The sequence below is a fragment of the Labrus mixtus genome, chromosome 12 (assembly GCF_963584025.1).
Source record: "Labrus mixtus chromosome 12, fLabMix1.1, whole genome shotgun sequence".
Classification (NCBI taxonomy): domain Eukaryota; kingdom Metazoa; phylum Chordata; class Actinopteri; order Labriformes; family Labridae; genus Labrus; species Labrus mixtus.
In genome coordinates, this window is record NC_083623.1 from 30,267,004 (window position 1) to 30,277,003 (window position 10,000).

Genomic DNA, 10,000 nt, shown 5'->3' on the forward strand with positions numbered 1-10,000 from the left:
TTTTCTTCTCTCACACACCGTTTTAAATCCCCACTTATTAACTAGATTGGATTCCTTACCTAGTAACATAATTTCTGACTTATTTTCATTTACTTTTGCCCCAGATGCTCTTTCATAAGTTTGTACATGTTTTAATATTAATTCTATATCCTCCTCTCCTTTTACCATTATATTCACGTCATCTGCATACTGTATTATTTTTACGTTTTCCTTACCTATACCTTTTATGTTTACGTCTTCCGATATCAGTGCTGCCAGCGGCTCTGCTACCAAGCTGTACAACAGCGCTGACATCGGACATCCTTGTCTCACTGACCTTGATATTTTAAAAGAATCAGTTAGTTCCCCGTTACATTTTATCTTGCTTTCCGCTCCTGTATACAACATATTTATCCATTCTCTCATTCTCTCTCCGAATCCAAACTTCTCTAACACCTTCCCCATGAACCCGTGATCTACTCTGTCAAAAGCTTTATTTAAATCAATCCCTAGCCATATTCCCCCCTCCCCTTCCATATCCCTGACCGTCTGTTTTATTGAAATGATTGAGTCTGCTATGTCTCTGTTTGGTATACTGTATGATTGTGTTTGTTCTATGATTGTTCCTATTACCTCCCTGATTCTATTGGCTATTGTTTTCGCTATGATTTTGTAGTCTGTGTTGAGTAGGCTGATTGGTCTGTAGTTGTCCAGATTTTTATTGTCCCCCTTGTTTTTGTAAAAAATAGTAACCACCCCTTCCCCTAAACTTTTTGGTATATGTTTCACTTTTTCCATATATTTACTCAATTTGTTCACCAAGGGCACCAGCTGCTCTTTGAAAGCTTGGTAGAATTCCGCAGTTAGGCCATCGCTCTCAGGACTTTTGTTTTTGTTTAACCCCTCTAAAGCACTTCTGATTTCTCCCTCTGTAAACTCGCAATCACACCACATTTTATCGTCCTCGCTTAGTTTTTTCTTTAAGGCACCCAAAGCTCTGTTCACACTCACGCTATCACACTCCTGTTTCGAAAACAGGCTTTCATAATAGCCCTTTACTATTTCTAAAATTCCCTTTTTATCTGTCACACTTTTACCTGCTTCATTTAATAATTCGTTTATTTCTGTTCTTTTTTGTTTTTGTTTTTCCAGACCTAAAAAAAAGGCTGTACTCCTCTCCCCCTCATACATATATTGTATTTTACTCCTAATGGCTGCACCCCTACTCTTTTTAAGTTCAATCACTCCCAACTGTTCTTTTAAATGTATGTATTTTTCGACATCTACATTATCTACACTGTCAAGCGATGCTATTTCCTCACTTAGTTGTTTTCTCAAATTCTCTTCCTTTCTATTTTCTCTCCACTTTTTCTCTTTACTATAATTGATACACTTTTTTTTAATTCTGACTTTTACACTATCCCACCACACATTCATATCTTCACTCTCATTCCACTCATATCCCACATCATTCAACAATCTTTCCATACTTTTCACAAACATTCCATCATCCAGCAAGCTTGCATTAAAGCACCATATCCCTCCTTTACGTACATTCGTTTCTTTTCTAAACGTGATTTCTATTCCAGCGTGATCGCTCCACATATTAGTTTTATATTCAACTTCTTTAATCCACCTCACTACCTCGCATGTCACCAAAGCATAATCTATTCTAGATTGTTTTAATCTATTCAGTACAATTTGTCTCCTGGAGAACACCCTCTCCCATGGATGTAGCAATCTCCAAATATCAATGCATTGTTTCGTTATCATTATATCTTTAAGTGTCCCCCTGCTCACATCCCCCTTAAACACATTATTTTTTGACACATCGGTGGGTGTCATCGCCACATTAAAGTCACCGATTATTATACAATTCCTTTCCCACCATTTGCTTATTGCAATGAAGAATGTTTTCCTTTCTTTTTCTCCATTCGGTGCATATATATTTATGATTCTTATATTTTTCGTTTCATACACACAGTCTATTACTATTATTCTTCCTTCTTTGTCTCCATAAACCAAATTTACCCCTGTTACCCGACCCGTTTTGACTAAAACCGCCACTCCTCTCGCCCTCGACGTGCCATTGGAGCAGAAAATATGGCCCACAAAGTCTTTTTTTATGTCTTCCACCAGGGAATCATCCCACCTGGTCTCCTGCAGGCACAAAACGTCATTCTGCAAGGAAAGAATCGCATGTCTTTTTTCTTTGTTCCTTAGTCCATTCACGTTTATCGAAAATAAATTAAAGGCCATTATCATAAAAATAAAAACAAAAAAAATGGATTTACAGGGGTTATTGTCAGTCATTATTTGTCCTTACATTTCAATTTTTTCACCAACTTTTTTCGTTGTCCAAGACTTAGTCTTTTTTGCGCACTCGCCAGTTCACTCACATCCATTTCGCTGTCCGTTTCATTGGGACTGGTGCTTTTACCCGTATTATTTAGCGTGATTTTTCTCCCTCCCGCCTGTCCAACACCACTCTCAGGCATCTCCCTCCCCTCTGTGCTCATGCTTACCCCCGGGTCTTCTGCCACGTCCCTTCCGTCTCCTTTTTTCCCTCTCTCGCTCGTTTTTCGCTGCTTCTGCTGTCCTCCCTCTCCAGCCAGCTCCGGCGTCTCCAGCTCGCACTCTGACGCCCGTTCTCCTCCGCTCTCTCCGCTCTGCTCCATTTCTCCGTCACTGTTCTCGTCTTCTCTGATCTCCTTCCTGCTTGCTCCGATCACCTCCTTCTCCTCCGCCTCCTCCTCGTACACCTCCTCCGCCTCGTCTTCATCCTCGTACACCTCCTCCACCTCGTTCTTGCTTTCCTCTCCGTTCTCACACTCACATTCATTTTCTCTTTTTTTACAGTTTGTGCATTTTGTGCTGTTCGCGCTGCACTCTCGCGCAAAGTGTCCCTGCACCCCACAGTTGTGGCACATAAATTCTGGACACTCTCTCAGGATGTGTCCCGGCTGGATGCACATCCTGCACACTTTTTGTTGTCTATCATGTATTACTCTAAAGTATTCGTTCCCCATCACAGTGTTAAACTTTGTGGAGTAAGGGAGTGACTGTACCTGGTCATTAAATCTGACCCGGACAAACCTCGTTCCGTCAGCTATCATTGTTCCAGGCCACATTCTGCGTTTTATTGGTGATGTCGGTTTCACTCCCCATCCCGTCAGCTTCCAAACTATTTCTTCATCTGTGATATACGCTGGCAGGTTTAAAAAAGACACCACCAGCTCATCATTATTTAGTTCTCTCGCCACGACTCTGGTCTCTCCGATTTTAAATCCATCCAGCAGCCTTTCCTTTCCTTTAATGTTGCTCACTGTCACCTCCAGTTTTTCAGGTCCCAGGGTTCTGCACGCCAGCAGGCCCCCACAGATCATTTTTATGTTGCTCATGACGTGATTTAGAGGAACTTTGTCTCCCACCATTTCAATGTTTAGTGTTAGTTTTCTCTCAAAAGACACTTTTGCTTCCTCTTTTTCTGCTCTCTCGCCACCTCTCCCATTCTCTGCATGCGGAGCAATCAGCCCGCCGCTCCTCTCTCTTCCTCTCTCTCCGTCATCCATTCCGTTCCCTGTTTCATTTGCCGTTTTCATCCGTCCTTTTTGTCCGTCGTTCTTCTCGTTGTCGTTTAATCCATTCCTTTGTTTCAGTGCCATGTTTGTTTGTTCACGTTGTTGTCCGTTCTCTTTTCCTTTTTCCATCTCTCCAGTCCGTGGTCCTGTCATCTTTGTGATCCGTCCGTGTGAGTTTGCTCGCGACATACGAGCAAACATTCACAAAAAACAAAAATTCTTCACAAAATTGTGGAAAAAAAACAGGAAAAAAAGGTGAAAAGAAAAACGATCCCCCTAACAGTCAGTGACTGCTGGGGGACATTCACTCACAATCTGAGGTATTTAAATAAATCCAAAGCGCATCCAAAAAACAAACAAATTAGTCCAGCTGTCCTGCTCAGTACTGACACGTCAGCTCTCCTTCAGCACCACACAAACTCTGACAGCAAAAGGGGCGTGTTCAGGGTGGTATGGCCGTAAGCCATTATTGTGTGCAGAAAGGGGCCTTTTAAAGATGTCATGCCCTTGATTCTGGCTGAATTTTTGGACATGTGAATATGTCTCTATATGATAAAAAAAAACATATGATCAAACGAAATGAAAAAGCTTACAGCACCTGGTATTCCCAGGCGGTCTCCCATCCAAGTACTAACCAGGCCCGACCCTGCTTAGCTTCTGAGATCGGACGAGATTTGGCGTGTTCAGGGTGGTATGGCCGTAAGCCATTATTGTGTGCAGAAAGGGGCCTTTTAAAGATGTCATGCCCTTGATTCTGGCTGAATTTTTGGACATGTGAATATGTCTCTATATGATAAAAAAAAACATATGATCAAAAAAATGAAAAAGCTTACAGCACCTGGTATTCCCAGGCGGTCTCCCATCCAAGTACTAACGAGGCCCGACCCTGCATAGCTTCCGAGATCGGACGAATTCAGGGTGGTTTGGCCGTAAGCCATTATTGTGTGCAGAAAGGGGCCTTTTAAAGATGTCATGCCCTTGATTCTGGCTGAATTTTTGGACATGTGAATATGTCTCTATATGATAAAAAAAAAAACATATGATCAAAAAAATGAAACAGCTTACAGCATTTGGTATTCCACAGGCGGTCTCCCATCCAAGTACTAACGAGGCCCGACCCTGCATAGCTTCCGAGATCGGACGAGATCGGGCGTGTTCAGGGTGGTATGGCCGTAAGCCATTATTGTGTGCAGAAAGGGGCCTTTTAAAGATGTCATGCCCTTGATTCTGGCTGAATTTTTGGACTTGTGAATATGTCTCTCTATGATAAAAAAAAAACACATGATCAAAAAAATGAAACAGCTTACAGCATCTGGTATTCAACAGGCGGTCTCCCATCCAAGTACTAACCAGGCACGACCCTGCTTAGTTTCCTAGATCGGACGAGAACGGACGAGTTCAGGGTGGTTTGACTGTAAGCCATTATTGTGTGCAGAAAGGGGCCTTTTAAAGATGTCATGCCCTTGATTCTGGTTGAATTTTAGGACATGTGAATATGTCTCTCTATGATAAAAAAAAAACATATGATCAAAAAAATGAAAAAGCTTACAGCACCTGGTATTCCCAGGCGGTCTCCCATCCAAGTACTAACCAGGCCCGACCTTGCTTAGCTTCCGAGATCGGACAAGATCGGGCGTGTTCAGGGTGGTATGGCCGTAAGCCATTATTGTGTGCAGACAGGGGCCTTTTAAAGATGTCATGCCCTTGATTCTGGCTGAATTTTTGGACATGTGAATATGTCTCTCTATGATAAAAAAAAAACATATGATCAAAAAAATGAAAAAGCTTATAGCACCTGGTATTCCCAGGCGGTCTCCCATCCAAGTACTAACCAGGCCCGACCCTGCTTAGCTTCCGAGATCGGACAAGATTGGGCGTGTTTTTTTTTTTTTATCTTTTATTATCAAAATTACAAAAACATTTATAATTCTTTCACATCATTTACAACAAATGCTATTAAAATACATACACCCTCTAAATTAAACCTCCCCTCTGACGCAAACGGCACCCTAAAAACAATAAAAACATAGCATCAGAAAAAAAAAAATCAAACCACCCCTGATACCCCCAACTCATGACAACTCTTCTGAGTCCCTCCCCCAAAGCAAACACCCCTCTGAAAACAAACCACATAAACATACAAAAACCCCACAGTATTCTCAAAAAACCACTGAGAAAAAAAAAAAAAAAACACCAAATCAAATCACCCATTTTCCCCATGACCAAAAAAGAAGCCCTCGTACCAAAAAAACAAAAACAAAATAATTTAGACATCCCACATAATTCCCTCCTCATTTACTCTACACACATTCGCACCTTCCACAAACATTCTCACAAACTCACTCTCATTCGCTATGTACAACAATTTAAGATGTGCTTTCCATTCATTCACAAACATTCTCCACACATTCATTTTCTTACTTTCATACAGTGCATAATTCCTTCTGTTAAAAACCGCTTTTCTTGCAAAAGCCAAAATTATATTCATTACATTGTGATTTTTTTGTTTTGTTCCCACCCCCAACAACACCGACAATTCCCACCCCCTTTCATTCCAACACTCATTCTTACTGCATTTCCCCAACATTTCTCTCATTTTTCCCCAAAAATAAACCAATTCCCCACACGTAACAAACAAATGTATTAAATCCTCATCCGTACTTTCACATACACAACACTTTCTTTCATACCTCTCCTTATGGATCTGATGCAGGACGATGCAGGTGAAGATCCTCCTGTGCCTCAGTTTGAAATCTAGGTCAAATATTGCATGTGGTGTATGCGGAATGTTAATGTTCTTCCATATCATGTTGCTTGTTATGTCCGGGTATGTGTCTGTCCATTTTACTTCGGAGGGGGTTTCTGTATTCTATGTGTGATTGCGCACCTATACCAAATTTTTGTAGTGACATCTGTAATGTTGTGTTTCTTCTCCCCTAGGCACAGGGAGATCCCCCCCCACATCGTCCTGCATCACTCCCTCCTTCTCTTTGATTAATTTTTCCCATTCGCTCGACAAAGACAATTTTACATTTGCAAACACTCTCTCAATCACATCCTTTCTGCACACACACCCTTTATTTTTTAAACCCCTCACCACCATTTGTAAATCAAAATCCCCCCCACAGTTCAGTAAATCCCTTATTCTAATATATCCCGCTTTCGACATAGCTTCACACTTAATTACCCTCTCCCCATTTTTAAAATACGGGCTCGAGAGGAAGGGCAGTCGTAGCACTGACCCTCTCGTTCCGCACTCTGGTACAGTCCAGGATGAAACCTGATACCACGCACTGAGTACTTCCTGGAAAAACCGTGGCAAGTGTTTAAATGAATCCGGGTTATTGATCTGGTACAGGTTGTCCTCGTTGTAGAGTCCAAAACTGCACAGATATTGTTTGAAGTGGTTTTTCCAAACTACGTTCCGGTTCTGGTCCATAAATTTGCCTATCAATTTGACTCTTAGTGCTACTTTTTTTGTAAGTAAATCAATCAAAGCTAGCCCCCCCTGATCTTTAGCCCCTATTATTGTTTTGTGAGCTATACTCGCTGCTTTGTTTTTCCAAATAAAGTCCCTAATGGTCTTTGAAATCTCCTTAAAGGCCCAGTCCGGAAGCGTACAAGTACTCAGCGCATGATTCACTTTGGACAACACGAGAGCATTTGTTACGGCTACCCTTCCTCTCAACAATAGACCCCTCGCTTTCCACAAATTCAATGTTTTTTTAATTTTACCCACCACCTCTTTCCATGTTACATCATCACATTCATTCTCATTTTTCCCCATATTCACTCCCAACACTTTTCTTCTCTCACACACCGTTTTAAATCCCCACTTATTAACTAGATTGGATTCCTTACCTAGTAACATAATTTCTGACTTATTTTCATTTACTTTTGCCCCAGATGCTCTTTCATAAGTTTGTACATGTTTTAATATCAATTCTATATCCTCCTCTCCTTTTACCATTATATTCACGTCATCTGCATACTGTATTATTTTTACGTTTTCCTTACCTATACCTTTTATGTTTACGTCTTCCGATATCAGTGCTGCCAGCGGCTCTGCTACCAAGCTGTACAACAGCGCTGACATCGGACATCCTTGTCTCACTGACCTTGATATTTTAAAAGAATCAGTTAGTTCCCCGTTACATTTTATCTTGCTTTCCGCTCCTGTATACAACATATTTATCCATTCTCTCATTCTCTCCCCGAATCCAAACTTCTCTAACACCTTCCCCATGAACCCGTGATCTACTCTGTCAAAAGCTTTATTTAAATCAATCCCTAGCCATATTCCCCCCTCCCCTTCCATATCCCTGACCGTCTGTTTTATTGAAATGATTGAGTCTGCTATGTCTCTGTTTGGTATACTGTATGATTGTGTTTGTTCTATGATTGTTCCTATTACCTCCCTGATTCTATTGGCTATTGTTTTCGCTATGATTTTGTAGTCTGTGTTGAGTAGGCTGATTGGTCTGTAGTTGTCCAGATTTTTATTGTCCCCCTTGTTTTTGTAAAAAATAGTAACCACCCCTTCCCCTAAACTTTTTGGTATATGTTTCACTTTTTCCATATATTTACTCAATTTGTTCACCAAGGGCACCAGCTGCTCTTTGAAAGCTTGGTAGAATTCCGCAGTTAGGCCATCGCTCCCAGGACTTTTGTTTTTGTTTAACCCCTCTAAAGCACTTCTGATTTCTCCCTCTGTAAACTCACAATCACACCACATTTTATCGTCCTCGCTTAGTTTTTTCTTTAAGGCACCCAAAGCTCTGTTCACACTCACGCTATCACACTCCTGTCTCGAAAACAGGCTTTCATAATAGCCCTTTACTATTTCTAAAATTCCCTTTTTATCTGTCACACTTTTACCTGCTTCATTTAATAATTTGTTTATTTCTGTTCATTTTTGTTTTTGTTTTTCCAGACCTAAAAAAAAGGCTGTACTCCTCTCCCCCTCATACATATATTGTATTTTACTCCTAATGGCTGCACCCCTACTCTTTTTAAGTTCAATGACTCCCAACTGTTCTTTTAAATGTATGTATTTTTCGACATCTACATTATCTACACTGTCAAGCGATGCTATTTCCTCACTTAGTTGTTTTCTCAAATTCTCTTCCTTTCTATTTTCTCTCCACTTTTTCTCTTTACTATAATTGATACACTTTTTTTTAATTCTGACTTTTACACTATCCCACCACACATTCATATCTTCACTCTCATTCCACTCATATCCCACATCATTCAACAATCTTTCCATACTTTTCACAAACATTCCATCATCCAGCAAGCTTGCATTAAAGCACCATATCCCTCCTTTACGTACATTCGTTTCTTTTCTAAACGTGATTTCTATTCCAGCGTGATCGCTCCACATATTAGTTTTATATTCAACTTCTTTAATCCACCTCACTACCTCGCATGTCACCAAAGCATAATCTATTCTAGATTGTTTTAATCTATTCAGTACAATTTGTCTCCTGGAGAACACCCTCTCCCATGGATGTAGCAATCTCCAAATATCAATGCATTGTTTCGTTATCATTATATCTTTAAGTGTCCCCCTGCTCACATCCCCCTTAAACACATTATTTTTTGACACATCGGTGGGTGTCATCGCCACATTAAAGTCACCGATTATTATACAATTCCTTTCCCACCATTTGCTTATTGCAATGAAGAATGTTTTCCTTTCTTTTTCTCCATTCGGTGCATATATATTTATGATTCTTATATTTTTCGTTTCATACACACAGTCTATTACTATTATTCTTCCTTCTTTGTCTCCATAAACCAAATTTACCCGTTACCCGACCCGTTTTGACTAAAACCGCCACTCCTCTCGCCCTCGACGTGCCATTGGAGCAGAAAATATGGCCCACAAAGTATTTTTTTATGTCTTCCACCAGGGAATCATCCCACCTGGTCTCCTGCAGGCACAAAACGTCATTCTGCAAGGAAAGAATCGCATGTCTTTTTTCTTTGTTCCTTAGTCCATTCACGTTTATCGAAAATAAATTAAAGGCCATTATCATAAAAATAAAAACAAAAAAAAACGGATTTACAGGGGTTATTGTCAGTCATTATTTGTCCTTACATTTCAATTTTTTCACCAACTTTTTTCGTTGTCCAAGACTTAGTCTTTTTTGCGCACTCGCCAGTTCACTCACATCCATTTCGCTGTCCGTTTCATTGGGACTGGTGCTTTTACCCGTATTATTTAGCGTGATTTTTCTCCCTCCCGCCTGTCCAACACCACTCTCAGGCATCTCCCTCCCCTCTGTGCTCATGCTTACCCCCGGGTCTTCTGCCACGTCCCTTCCGTCTCCTTTTTTCCCTCTCTCGCTCGTTTTTCGCTGCTTCTGCTGTCCTCCCTCTCCAGCCAGCTCCGGCGTCTCCAGCTCGCACTCTGACGCCCGTTCTCCTCCGCT

The 10,000-nt window shown here is 40.9% G+C and overlaps 2 non-coding genes and 2 pseudogenes across 2 annotated transcripts; all 4 read right to left on the reverse strand.

Moving 5' to 3' along the window:
* Positions 1-4,146: 4,146 nt before the first annotated feature.
* On the reverse strand, positions 4,147-4,265 carry LOC132986122 (5S ribosomal RNA). The gene has a single exon (XR_009675331.1). It is a non-coding gene; the product is annotated as a 5S ribosomal RNA (ribosomal RNA).
* A 121-nt stretch (positions 4,266-4,386) lies between these two features.
* On the reverse strand, positions 4,387-4,495 carry LOC132985731 (5S ribosomal RNA; annotated as a pseudogene).
* A 123-nt stretch (positions 4,496-4,618) lies between these two features.
* LOC132985593 (5S ribosomal RNA) lies at positions 4,619-4,738 on the reverse strand (annotated as a pseudogene).
* Positions 4,739-5,102: 364 nt separating this feature from the next.
* On the reverse strand, positions 5,103-5,221 carry LOC132986035 (5S ribosomal RNA). The gene has a single exon (XR_009675249.1). It is a non-coding gene; the product is annotated as a 5S ribosomal RNA (ribosomal RNA).
* Positions 5,222-10,000: the final 4,779 nt, after the last annotated feature.